Source organism: Mustela putorius, unplaced genomic scaffold, assembly GCF_011764305.1.
Source record: "Mustela putorius furo isolate JIRA1106 unplaced genomic scaffold, ASM1176430v1.1 tig00000450_pilon_pilon_pilon, whole genome shotgun sequence".
NCBI classification, from domain to species: domain Eukaryota; kingdom Metazoa; phylum Chordata; class Mammalia; order Carnivora; family Mustelidae; genus Mustela; species Mustela putorius.
The window spans coordinates 19,537,804-19,552,230 of NW_025421385.1; positions in this window are offsets into that span (position 1 = coordinate 19,537,804).

Below are 14,427 nucleotides of genomic sequence, written 5' to 3' on the forward strand. Positions count from 1 at the left end.
CAGATGCTTAACCGACTGAGTCTCTCTCAGGTGCCCAAGAGAGAGAATCGTAAGCAGGCTCCACACCCAGCAAGGGGCCTGATGCAGAGCTCAGTCTCACAACCCTGAGATCATGACCTGAGCCAAAATCCAGTCTGATGCTTAACCGAACCACCCAGGCATCCCCCATATTTGTAATCTTAGATATAAGTACTGTACGACTCCCACAAAGGGGACACTAAGATGGGTAAGCCCGTTCTCTGCACTCAGAGTAGTGCGCGCGCGCGCGTGCACACACACACACACACACACACACACACACAACTTGTGATTATAATAGTAAGTTTCTTGGACAGACATAAATGCTATAAGAGTTTTAAAAAGTTTATGTTCATCAGGCACCTGGATGGCTCAGTCAGTTGATTTCTGTTCAGGTCGTGATCTCAGGGTCATTAGATTGAATCCAGTGTTGGGCTCTGCACTGGGCATGGAGCCTGCTTAAGATTCTCTCTCCCTCTCCTGCTGCTGTCCCTTCCTGAAAAAAAAAAAACAAAAATTATGATCACTATAGTCTGAGGAAGCCAGAAGAAGAAATGGTAAGCACACTAACGAAAGGGTGCTATTGTCTACATCTGCATACATTATGATTTCCATTCTTTGTACATGTAATTTACTAAATTTTTGAAACATTTATTTATAAAGAGTGTGTAGGAGTGTTTTCAAACAATCAACTGATTAGTTGGTATTGAAGAATTCCACTTGAAACCTTCCCTGAAGTACATCAGAATGGATCATAACTAACTTGGGGAGTTAGCTGGATGAAAACATTTATTTAAGTAGGTGTATATAGTGGGGAATTTAAGCCATTCTCTGCACACAGACAGCCATAGTCAAAAAGAGCTCAGTAAATTCAAAGCATGAAGATCAAAGGTGTTATAATTACATTCTATTTTCATTTCACCTTACTTACTGTGCATGCTTATTATTTTATGCCGTTTACCAGCCCCATTACCTATTCCTTCTAGTTCTGAGGTCAGTGGAATGGCATTTCCCTTTAGAACATTATTACTTCACACCCTGTAATTGGCTCGTGGAATTAGAGAGGTTGTGGTTACAGCAACAGAAGATTCCCCCTTTGATAAAAATGCAGAATTGTTATGGTATGATTTACTTTCACCCATTTAAACATTACACAGACTCTTTTTTTTTTCTTTCTTTCATTTATTAAAAATTTGAGATGTTTGCTATTAAACTGAGCTGGCTAAAAACCATTAGACAGAGATATTTACAACTTGGAGGAATTCCAGACACAATCAATCCAGACACTTTTGTTTAAAAAAAAAAAAAATCCTTAGATATCATTTACAATTCACAGGACACATTGTTTTCACATAGGAAAAATTGTTATCTATCAAAATTATATCATAGATAACACACAATATCTGACGGGATGGAGAATTGAAGAAATGTTCTTTGAGTTTGGAATCTTCATTTTATTTTTAAAAACACAAATATATTTTTGTAAAATACTTCATTTATGATTTGGCATTTCTGTTGCCAATAATTTATAGAAAGTGAGAACAGCAGTTGGCTTACTTAGTTCAGGAAAAATTTTGAATCTTTTCTGTAGACAATAGAACTTGAAAACCAAATTGAAAATGTTACCGTTCCCAAATTGCATCTTTTAGGAACAAAAGCCCAGCAATCTCGGTAATCTTAATAGTAACACTTAATCACTGGTGACAAGGGGATTTTTCCACTCAGTACCACCAAAGACAGTTGAAACTAAGGAAAATGAAAATAAAGGAGACTGGTTGAGTGGAGAGGAGCCACTGGTATAATCTAATCCCCATTAAACCAGACACTGATTTAAAAAATTGTTTTAGAATTCCTATAAATAGGATAATTCATATTGGTTTTTTGGAGGTCATATGTTGGATTTGGGGAGTTTTTTTTGTTTTTGTTTTTGTTTTTTGTTTGTTTTACTTCTCCTGGTTCTTGTGACTCTGCACAGTGGAAATAGAAATTCCAAAGGTTTGTGGTGTGTATTTGAAGTCTGTGAATGCTGCACAGGTGAACGAAGAGGGAGAAAGGGAGGGAGATAGAGGGGGAGGGCATGCATGGTGAGTGTTCCTTGTTCCTCCACCATATGGCCAAGAGGCTTTGATGATTGCCAAAGCCAGAAGATCCTCAGAATCCTCCTTGAAGGAATGTACTAGAAGTAACTATCCATTGATTGGAACTTGCGTGTGAAGTGAAACCAATGCATACTACTTGGGGCCAGAATGAGCTTTGGGATCTGAATTTATGAATCCAAAAATATGTGGTACATGTTCTGGATTTTTCCGAGTGGCAGGAAAATAATCTAAACAGCGGGAGGAATGTCTTAAATTATAGCCCTTTATGGGTAGCTTTGGGTTAAAACTACCTTAAACCAACTGGTTTCTCAATTTTCGCTATGTATCAAAATCACCTGGGAAGGTTTTTTCAACTAGCAATGCTCAGGCTCTATTCTCAGAAATTCTAATTCGGTTATTATGGGTTATTATATATAAAGTATCCCTTTTTTTAAGCACCTTTAATGAATCTAATGTACAGACAGGGCTGATACCCAATGAACAGATGGAAACAAAACAGCAGTGTTGAACACCACTCCTCTCAGACAAGCATACTAAGTAACAGAGAGGGAAATGCCAGTGTAATTTGCAGCAGTAAGGCTCCATGAAGGAGCCAAGAATTTTGTTGGACTTTGAGGATTCAGCAGAATCTGAATAAATGTTGAGGAGAGAAGAGAGAAAATTTCAGGTTGGGGAATCAGAATAAATAAAAAGCATAGAACTATAAAACACTCCTATGAGTAGAGAAGATACATGGGGTCTCAGTCATGCTGGGGCTGTGGGAAATTAGATGGGCTAAATGAACTGAGCCATTGAAACTGACAAGCTTTTATCTTTTGAGTGTTTGTTAAACTGTTTTATATACCTGCAATACGAGCGTTACAAAAGCATTCCATCTATGTATTAGTGACTGATTAAATAACCACTTTACTGCTTTTAAAAAGCAAATAACTCAATTTTTTGACCTAACCAGCAAAGTAGAGAAACCCTTAATCAAGGAGGAAGAACTTGTAACTTTCTGGAAAGTCTCTGCCCATTCTTCCTGCTTACATCTCAAAAAAAGAGGTGCAATTTTTTTTTTTTCTGAAAATGTTTTCTATAAAAAGAGTGTGAGAATTCCACAACCCATGGAAAATAATTTTACTGAGCATTAATGTTAATGGAAATGCCTATCATAAGGATCACTTTTCTTCTATATAACAATATTGAACTCACTGGGGCAGAAAATGAAATGGTTTTGTACATTATGTCATCATAAAATGCCCAAAATAGAGCTTTGTAGACTCTGGGTACAATAGTCCTCCCTGATCTGAGGTTTTGATTTTCATGGTTTCCATTACTAGCAGTCAGCCATGGTCTGGAAGCAGATGGCCCCCTCTGATACATGGTCAGCAGTAGCCTAATGCTAAGTCATGATACCTCTGTCATTCTCCTCATTCATCACATGGCATTCTATATCTCATCATGATCATAAGAAGAAGGGTGAGTACAGCACACTATGGTATTTTGAAAGAGAAATCACATGTAATTTTTATTAAATATATTTGTTATAATTGTTCCATTTTATTCACTATTGTTATTGTGCCTATTTGTATATTAACCTTTATCATAGGTTTGTATGTAGAGGAAAAGACACAGTCTATATACGGTTTATAGTATTGTTTTGGCATTTACTGGGGGTCTTGGAACATATTCCCCACAGATAAGGGGGGACTACTGTATTCAGTGCATGTCTAAAATGAACAAACACAAGTTTATGGTCCTTCTTTTTTTTGTTTTTCATTTTTAAAAATTATGTTTAGTTAATCCTTCTTTTTTGTTTTTCTATTATTGTCCTTTTGTTTTCTTGGATCTGGGTTCTTACAATCTTTCTCCTAATTAATTAACGTCTTTCTGTTTTATTTATGTTTGCTCAGCACAACACACCCATGCAGCAAGCCTCTTGGTTCAGGATGCATTTCTAAAGTTATATATAAGATAATGGGCGCTCCTAAATAAGTTGAGAACAAATTCACTTAACGCGAGGAAAAGGTTAATAGATATAACTAGACCATGAAGAAAGAACTTTATGTGCAATTCTTTGCTATTTAACTTTGAGTTTTATAGGCAGCTAAAAATAACCCAAGCAAACCTGTGCTATTAAGTGATCCTTTATACTATAGACTTTAAGCTATGCTGTTTCTACTTCAGTGTTGATAGCTAACTTTCTTAACTTTATATGATGCTTTTGAGTGATTTCAAGTTAGCATCATTTTCCCATGATTAGCAAAAATAATAATGATAGTAACTTTTGAAATGTAAATCTCTTCCTTTGGCTCAGTCAATGATAGATTACTGTTTTTAGTCTTGGCCTTTCTGCTTCTATTAACTGGTAAACAAAAAAATTGCATTATGTAATAAAAACTAAAACTAAAAATAATAACAAAGAATCAACACTATGCATAATCATAGAGAAATGATCTGTCAAGCATTTCTCTCCTTTTTTTTTTTTTTTTTTGAGAATGTTATGATGTTTATTGATCTCTTACATACACTGTAGTGAAAACCCTGTGCAGCTGACAAATACAGATTAAGAGAAGTCTTCTTCTTCCTCCCCCTCCCCCCCCAGCTGAGTAAGACCCTGGAGATTTCCTGTAAGGGGGCTGCTCCTAAGCCAATCTCAGACTGACCCAGGCATTTCTTCTCCTCCTTGTTTACTAACGTTTAATCCCTCCCTTCTAGAATTGTCTCTGCACCCCTGGGTTTTTTTGTGTGTTTTTTTAATTTTTTATTTTTTATAAACATTTATTTTTATCCCCAGGGGTACAGGTCTGTGAATCACCAGGTTTACACACTTCACAGCACTCACCAAAGCACATACCCTCCCAGATGTCCATAATCCCACCCCCTTTCTCCCAAACCCCCTCCCCCCAGCAACCCTCAGTTTGTTTTGTGAGATTAAGAGTCACTTATGGTTTGTCTCCCTCCCAATCCCATCTTGTTTCATTTATTCTTCTCCTACCCACTTAAGCCCCCATGTTGCATCACCACTTCCTCATATCAGGGAGATCATATGATAGTTGTTTTTCTCTGCTTGACTTATTTCTCTAAGCATGATACGCTCTAGTTCCATCCATGTTGTCGCAAATGGCAAGATTTCATTTCTTTTGATGGCTGCATAGTATTCCATTGTGTATATATACCACATCTTCTTGATCCATTCATCTGTTGATGGACATCTAGGTTCTTTCCATAGTTTGGCTATTGTGGACATTGCTGCTGTAAACATTTGGGTGCACGTGCCCCTTTGGATCACTACGTTTGTATCTTTAGGGTAAATACCCAGTAGTGCAATTGCTGGGTCATAGGGCAGTTCTATTTTCAACATTTTGAGGAACCTCTCTCCCTTTTATAGATAAGTTGACAATCATTTTTTTCCTATTATCTATGAAAATTCATAAAAATCTCTATGTCAGTGAGTGTCTTCAATTATGTATTTTCAAAAATCACATGCCTAGCAACCATAATCAGAGAGGACATCGGATGTTTTGGATTAGATAAGGAGTAGGACCAGGATAGTCTCCAGACCTGGTGTCAGCTTTGAGTCTCTCTAAAAGAAGGCACATTTCAAAAGATAGGAATTTTGTAGTATAATACTCCCCAGTATTATACTAAATTTAAATTTTCCACTTCTTATCAGATTTCCCTTAGATTTTGTTTCTAACTGACCTGTAATCTTCCTGCCTTATATAACACATTTTATTTTATTATGCATTACCTTCTAGTCTTTTAATTAATAAAATCTTTTTAGTCATATGCAATATATGTATATTTGAGTATCTTGTATGCACAAAATCATATGTACCTATGTATTTCCTTGTGTACTTAAGAAAAATTTTAGTATCATATCAATATTGTGGAGTCTTAGAATCTCCAGTCCAATGATCCATCCAATAATAGACTCCTCTTCTACTACATTGATAGAGGCATTGCCTAGGTCAGCTTTGAATATTCAGAATGGTGATTTACAATCATTGGAGGTCTCTGAATAACTCTAACCTTATTTGAAATTTTTCCCGTACATCACACTGTGCTTTCTGCTTATGATTCACTAGATGTAATCTAGTGTGTCTTCCACATGCTGGTGCACATACCAGGTCTATTTCTTGCAGTAATTCCTTAAACGACATAGTTTCCAAATCAATCTCTCATCAAGCAACTTTGTCAAGAGTATTACATTGAGGGGTATTACATTTCTAATTATAGAAAAATGTGTCTGTTACTAGATAACGAGTATTAGAGTATGAAATAAGCATGCAAGTAAGGTCAAGCATTAGCTTGATTGTTTTGTTTTGTCTTATCTCATTCCTGTTTATCTGTACCAAAGTTTATTATTGAATAAAATCACAAGGTAGCTAGCCAATTGAACAGACTCTATTCATTGTTCATCACTACTAGCTATGTTCACCACTACTAGTTATGCTCACCACAACTACAATTTATCCTTACCAGGTGAGTTTCTAATGTGTTCAGGTAGCTAGCCTCAGGAAAGGTGTCTTCATCTCAAGCTTAAGGTTAAATTTTAAATCTATGTTGATTATGCTTAATTAGTATTCCTTGCCAGAATTGATTAAGGAATGAATGGACATGTCACCCAGGTATAGTCCATGAGATGTGTGGAAGGTGTATTGTGAGGGAATAAGAAAACAGGTTTCTGAAAAATAGTTCCCTACAAGGAAAAAGAGAACACATAAAGGGATAGCTTCCTTTCTGTTGGACGTTATCTGATCCACCTGTGATACCTGGGAATAAGGCAACGTACATATACATAAGGTGAATTATTTCCAGGTCAGGCAGACACACAGAATATGACAAGTAGTTCTTTTTTGGTTATTTTAAAATTTATCAAGGTAAATTTAAATGCAATGAAAATATATTTTAAAAATTGATGAATTTTGACAAATATGCAGAGTCATGTAACAATCCCACAGTCGAGGACAGTTTCATTACCCCCAGAGAGTTCTCATGCGTCTTTGTAGGCAGTCACCTTCCTCCACTTCTGGCCCTTGGAAACTATTGATTTCTTCTCTGTCATAGTTTTGTCTTTCCCAGAAGATCATATAAATGGAATCCTGCAGTATATAACCTTTGACTCTGGCTTTTTTCACTTTGCATAATGGATTTGAGATTCATCTATGTCATTACATAAACAGTAGCTTATTTCTTTTTACTGCTGAGTAATGCTCCATTTTATACATGTGCCACAGGAACTCGGGTTCTTTTTTTTTTCTTTTTATTTTTTTATAAACATATATTTTTATCCCCAGGGGTACAGGTCTGTGAATCACCAGGTTTACACACTTCACAGCACTCACCAAAGCACATACCCTCCCCAATGTCCATAATCCCACCCCCTTCTCCCAAACCCCCTCCCCCCAGCAAACCTCAGTTTGTTTTGTGAGATTAAGAGTCACTTATGGTTTGTCTCCCTCCCAATCCCATCTTGTTTCATTTGTTCTTCTCCTACCCACTTAAGCCCCCATGTTGCATCACCACTTCCTCATATCAGGGTAGGAACTCAGGTTCTTAATGATTTTCAACCGCAGAATTAACCACATTGAAAACCATCCTATTCTGGGACTTATTGAGAGGGAGGATAATTTTTCCCTTTTAAGCTATCTTGGTATTTGTTGTCCAACTCTTTCTAGCTGATGTACCAGATTGAGCCATCTTAATATTAATGACAGCAAGCATCAAGTTCAAACATTGAGTTCAAAATATATCAAAAGATGATACATTTATTCTTACCAAGCATTTCACCTAAAGTACATTCATTCAAAATAAATTTGCCCCAAATTCCATTCTATAGCCCACTCACTTAAATTCTATCTTGTTGGATTAGGTAGACCATAGTGGCTGTCAAGCTATATTTTTGCCCTAATTTTTTCAGTTAATATGTGTGTTATTCTGTTTCATTTGTGCTGTTACAAAATTTGGTAAGCCTACCATTTATCAGCTAATCAAATGTAATGATATAACAAAAGTTATACATATTGAAATCTGGTCATATTGTCTTTTATTATATTTTTCCTTTCTTCTTTATGTAATTTATCTAACCTTCCAATAGGGATAAGCATGTTATGCCAATTGTTTCTAGATTTTCTCTAAATCTTTTTCTATTTGAAATATTTGTTTTTAGTAATGTGGAAAATTAATCTAATTAATTCTTATCCATAGTGATATTCAGTTATTTCAGCAAAATTTATTACTGAGGACACCTTTCTAGAAAAGAATCATATTAATCTACATTTATTCAGCATGTATAAAGTCTTTTACAATCTCCTAAATATTTTACTTATATCCTCACATTTCAGGACTTCATGAGTATTATCTCAAATTTACAAATGAAAAAACTAAGTTTAAATCTGAACTCTTAAATGTTAGGACATAAACTTGTAAAATGTCATAAAAAATAATGTGAAGTAGTGTGTTCCTTTTTAAAGTGTATTTCTTTGGGATATAAGGGTGGAGTTTCATTTCATTTCATTAATTTCTCAATACTGTTAAAAATAAATATCCAAATAAATAAATAAATATCCCAGACTTCTACATTAAGACCCAATGGCTGCATTCAGTATAAATGTATCCATATGCTTCCTATTTTTGTTTCATAGTTTGAAAATTGCTCTAGCTAAAAAAAAAGTAGTAGCAACAACATAACCTATTGCCAATACATATGGGGACCCCTTAGAACCTAGCAACGTTCTTTAGTAAGAGTGTATCCCTTATCACTCACCTGATATGCAGTTACTTTTTCAATAGACATGATACTTATATCCCTGCGTCCTGTCATGTGTTTGTCCTCATCTCAAAAAGAATTAATCAAGGATCAGATTATGTACTAAAAGTATACTGCAAGACTGAGAGTCTTCTGTAGGTACTTTATAAAATTTTATTTCCAACATAAGACTACCGTGAGGTAATTTTCTAAATTGTCTGTGAGTATTTGAGGGAAGACATCAATGCCTTTCTTAGCAAGTCCAGGTTGCCCTGGAAGATGTGCTGGTATCCCTGTCCAATGGCCTTTTATTTTTTTCCTCCTAATTTGCTTTTATAGTCAAAGAGTATATTTAGTCATGTCCCCATTAATCATCTCCAGGGGAATCAGCCAACAAAAGTTATAATGTTCTGTTTTAGGATGTCAGTCCTGGTGTTTACTTGAATACCAAACTCTCCTAGACAATTAGTCATGGCAATTCCAAAGCTGATGCTTAGAGGCCTTCGTTCAATTTAGGAAAGAACCCTGGGAAGCTACAAGAAAGACCACAAAGTAGGAAATTGTCCCTGTTGATGTTAGGCTAAGACTAATGTATCAATGTGCGTAATGAATATGCAAGTAGGATTCTTACTACAGGAAGCAATTTCTTCTGCCCCAGGCATCCGTGTCTTTACAGTAATAATGACTGATGCCTCTGCTGCAGCTTTCTAGGCCAGAGCTGCAATCAGCAAAGGGAACCCATCAGTACTAAAGGCTATCAGCCTATCATCTTACCAGATTGTTTGATTTCTCTCTATCAACTTCAACAGGCAGGGCACTCAGGAAAGAAGTGTGTGTGGTGTATAGAACCCTATTTCAGGAGGATTGGGAAATGCCTGCTTGGGGAATTTCACTGTTTCACATCCTATCTCTGTCATATCCTTGTCATATTGGCTAGTTCCCTAGTTTCTCTGTGCCAAAGCTTCCTTACTTACAGAATAAAAAAATAGTATGCAGCTCATGGGGTCGTGAAGAAGACTAAATAAGCTATTTCATTTTAAGTGCAAAGAACATTGTCTGGCATTTTATAGGCCCTCAATTAATGGTAACTATCATCATCATTGTTGTTGTATATATGAATTACAGTTCTACTTTATTGGAGATTTTTATGCCTTTTATGTACCAGCATTCATCAAACTTGAGTTCCACAAATACCAAAACACTTGAATGTCGAAAATCTAAGTTGGTATCTTTATGAACTAACTAAAATTCACCAAAAAGACTTAATATTAAAATATATTCAGATACTAAAGATATATAAGTGCTATCATTCTATTCTATGTTACTCAATGTGAATATATAGTTTCTATATGCTTCTTTCAGCTGTTTTCAAGAAACATTTGTTCTCATTTAGAAAGTGCTAATTAAGAAAGAAAAGAAGTTTTGAGGTACACCTGGGTGGCTCAGTAGATTGAGTGTCTGATTCTTGATTTGGGCTCAGGTCATGGTCTCAGTGTTGTGAAATTGAGCTCCGTGTCGGCTCTGATCTCAGTGTGGAGTCTGCTAGGGATTCTCTTTCTTCCTCTCCCTTGGCGCTCCTTCTTTCTCTCTCTCTCAAACAAACAAAGAAATAAAATCTTAAAAAAAAAAAAAGAAAAAGAAAAAGAAAGAAAAGAAACTTTTGAGACCCAGAGGTAAAACCGGTCCTTAATGTTGACATATTTTACTTGAAATCGCTGGAGACTCTTTGCTATATGCTTTTTCAACTCCTTTCTATTTCTAATATTTCTTACATCTCTTTGCCTTTGACTAAGAAAGCATAATCCACTATTCATATATAATAGCAATCGTACAGAAGGACATATATATAGAGTACACATGAATATTCAACATTGCTGTGAGGTCTTCACATGTGTTATCTCAAGAGAGCCTTCACAACTCTATTAGGTCTTACTATAATTACCCCTACTTTAGAGATGAAGAAACTAAGGACAGAGAATGTGAGGGACCTGTTCCAGATCATTATAGCTAGTAAGCTAAAGGGCTGGGACTGAAACCCTTTAGAACCTGCCCTTCACAAACTCTAAAGCCAGCCATTCAGAGTAATCATAATCATCCCCCACTAAGCATAATCATCCATGGGGCTTGACTGGTCACCCAACAATAATCTTCCTGTTTATTTTATACAGAATTCTGTTTTTCTCTATACTAGTATCTTTCTTTTTTTAATTCTTAATTTTTTCAGCATAACAGTATTCATAGTTTTTGCACCACACCCAGTGCTCCATGCAATACATGCCCTCTCCAATACCCACCACCTGGATCCCCCAACCTCCCAATCCTGCCCCTTCAAAACCCTCAGACTGTTTTTTCAGAGTCCATAGTCTCTCATGGTTCACCTCTCCTTCCAATTTCCCTCAACTCCCTTCTCCTCTCCATCTCCCCTTGTCCTCCATGCTATTTGTTATGCTTCACAAATAAGTGAAACCATATGATAATTGGCTCTCTCTGCTTGACTTATTTCACTCAGCATAATCTCTTCCAGTCACATCCATGTTGATACAAAAGTTGGGTATTCATCCTTTCTAATGGAGGCATAATACTCCATAGTGTATATGGACCACATCTTCCTTATCCATTCGTCCGTTGAAGGGCATCTTGGTTCTTTCCACAGTTTGGCGACTGTGGCCATTGCTGCTATAAACATTGGGGTACAGATGGCCCTTCCTTTCACGACATCTGTATCTTTGGGGTACAATGGCAGGGTCATAGGAAAGCTCTATTTTTAATTTCTTGAGGAATCTCCACACTGTTCTCCAAAGTGGCTGCACCAACTTGCTTTCCCACCAACAGTGTAAGAGGGTTCCCCTTTCTCCACATTCCCTCCAACACATGTTGTTTCACTAATCTCTTACTAAACGTGCTATTTTCTTATTTAAAAATGACAAATATCATAAACACAAAGCAAGAGGCTTAATTATGTGTGATTTCCTTTATTGAGCAAAACTTCCATGATCAGATGATCAGACAAAAGGATTATTAGGTCCTTAATCTGTAAATTTATGAGGTTGGATCATAAAATAATTAAATTAACTTTTAAAACAGCTCCAAATGAGTTTTGTTGTATTCAGTTTTGTCACATATTGGTGGGGATGTGATTACCATTTTAATACCCCCACTACTCTTACAGATTTCCTTTGATGTCTGAGCACATGTCTTTGTTTTTCTTCTTCTAATTCTCCTTAGTGGTGAATGCTCATGTGTTGAAGGAAGAGGATTAATTTTTGGAAGGATCAAAAATTCATTTAAACGAAAGTATGGGTGAAAGACTATTTCCATGTTATAGCAAAGAGAGCAAGGGAGGGAGAAAATACAGTTTCTCTGTGTTGTTATAATGGATCCAGATTGAAATTCTGAGAAGTAATCTCTAAGAATATTCTGAGTGGTATTGAGCTGTAGTCATTGGAATGTATGTGTAGCCCCCACATTTGACAGCTGTAAAGTTAACATCCCTTTTGTTAAAACATTAAGGAAAAAAAGTTTTTTAATTTTTTTTTTTAATGGGCACTGAGTCAAAACTGAAAAGTTTTGCATCTCTGCAGAGGATAGCAGGAGGGTAAAGCAAAGAAGTTGTCGGAATGTGAAATTTCATAAGAACTTATGCTTGTGTCCATTTTTATTGTTTTCTTAAGCAGCCAATGCTCCATTGCTACATACTATTTCTCCTATAACCCACTGCTCTGGAATTTTGGGCTCCAATCCAATTACAACTGTGGAAAGAGAATAGTTTTAATAATAATGGAATCTGGATGCTATTATTCAAACTTTATATCATCCTGGAACCAAAACATGTTATTTGTAAGATAAGACCTCCCATAAGCCTGCATTACCTATCAGACAATTCCTAGGCTCCAATAGCAAAAGTGCCCACTTTTCTTTCAAGTGCATTTGTTACTTGTCTCAACCAGGTCACCTTCTGAGTCGTATCCTTCACCATTCTCCCCTTCTCCTTGCCAAATAATTTTTAAAGTCTCAGGAAAGCACTTTTTGAATTGTGTTGTTCATGGCAGGGTCAACATTGCTAATTCTTCCTGAGTTTTCTCAAATTGTGGCTTGTCTCCAAATCCAGAAATGCAAAACAATATGATTTCTGCAGTTTCCTAACATGACCCAGTTTAAGGCATTTGGGGTACTCATATTTTGTATCATTAAGAGGTCTTTTAAATTTTTTATTTATTGATATGGTCCCCCAGAATTACTTGCATGGTCAGTAATAGATAAATTATGTGGTCAATTAATGGTATTATAAACATATGGTTATGTAACCTCTAAACCCAAAGGTCTATCATAAATAAATAAGACAGAATATAAATCCTGTGAGAACAAATTACAGGCCTCCAGTTTCCCTTAGGAAACAGCTGTACTGAATCAGATGGATTGATGAAGGCCAACTACATTTGGCCTTGAGAGTTGGCCTTAATTAGGAGCTTTGACTCTCACTAAAATGTATAGGGATAAACTTTCCTTGGACAAAAAGTTACCTGTTTTTGTTGTTGTTGTTGTTATCTCAGGTCATGCTCACTGGCATCCACAAAGCATCTTACTCCTAAGGCTTCTTAGGGTTGTATGATATATTGAACAACTAGTTTCCATGAAACTTACAGATTATTAAATGAGAAGTTTTCTTGCTAGCTAGAGGTAATGTGAGTAAAACCCAACATTAGAAAAGTTTTATGTATGTCTTCACAGACATTTATAGCAGATGCCAGTTGCTAAAGGCTAAGTAATTGTATTTAGCAAAAACATTAAACAGGGTGAGGTCTTTCAGATAGTCACCACTATCCGAAATTTGATATGCTCTGAGGCACTGCGAGGTTTATATGGAAACAGTATCTTTGCAGACAGCATTAGGAGATGCACAGGGCATCCATGAACCACATTATGTGTCTACTTCTCATCAATTATTCTTACCTAGGAATTGCCAGATGGTGCTTAAGAGATTGGCTAAATCACTTAATAATCTTTAGATGGAAAGGAGAGCAAATTTTATAGGAACAAGTGAGTATTTTTTAGTTATTTAAGGATACTAGAAATAACATTGACTTGTTCAGATAATTTAATATTTAGTTATTATTAAATTAAATTTTATAAGGAAGTTAGAGATTCTCTGATTCGAGAGGATGCAAGAAACAGAATCAGTCAAACTATACCAAATAAAAAAACATTTAATTAATCAATTATGTCTTACTTAATACTCCGATCTCATTCACTTATATTTAGGGCAACTTTTGACTATTTTCTGAGAGTAAATGACAGGAATGGGTATTTAATAAAGTCAGTACTTAATTAGTATCCTTTAGCATATTTTTTCATGAAGAACCTTGAAAAAAGGCCTAACTTGTCTTCATCTATGGATGTTTGATTGGGAGATCAATATTTTGCCATTTGTTAATAAGACCGGGGATAAGCATACATCTTATTCTGACTAGCTCTGAACAGAGCTGTTAATTATGTTACAAAAATCTATAGAAAAGATTGAAAATATAATTATATGAAAAATTATCCATAACCATCAAGGTATAACCACTCTCATAT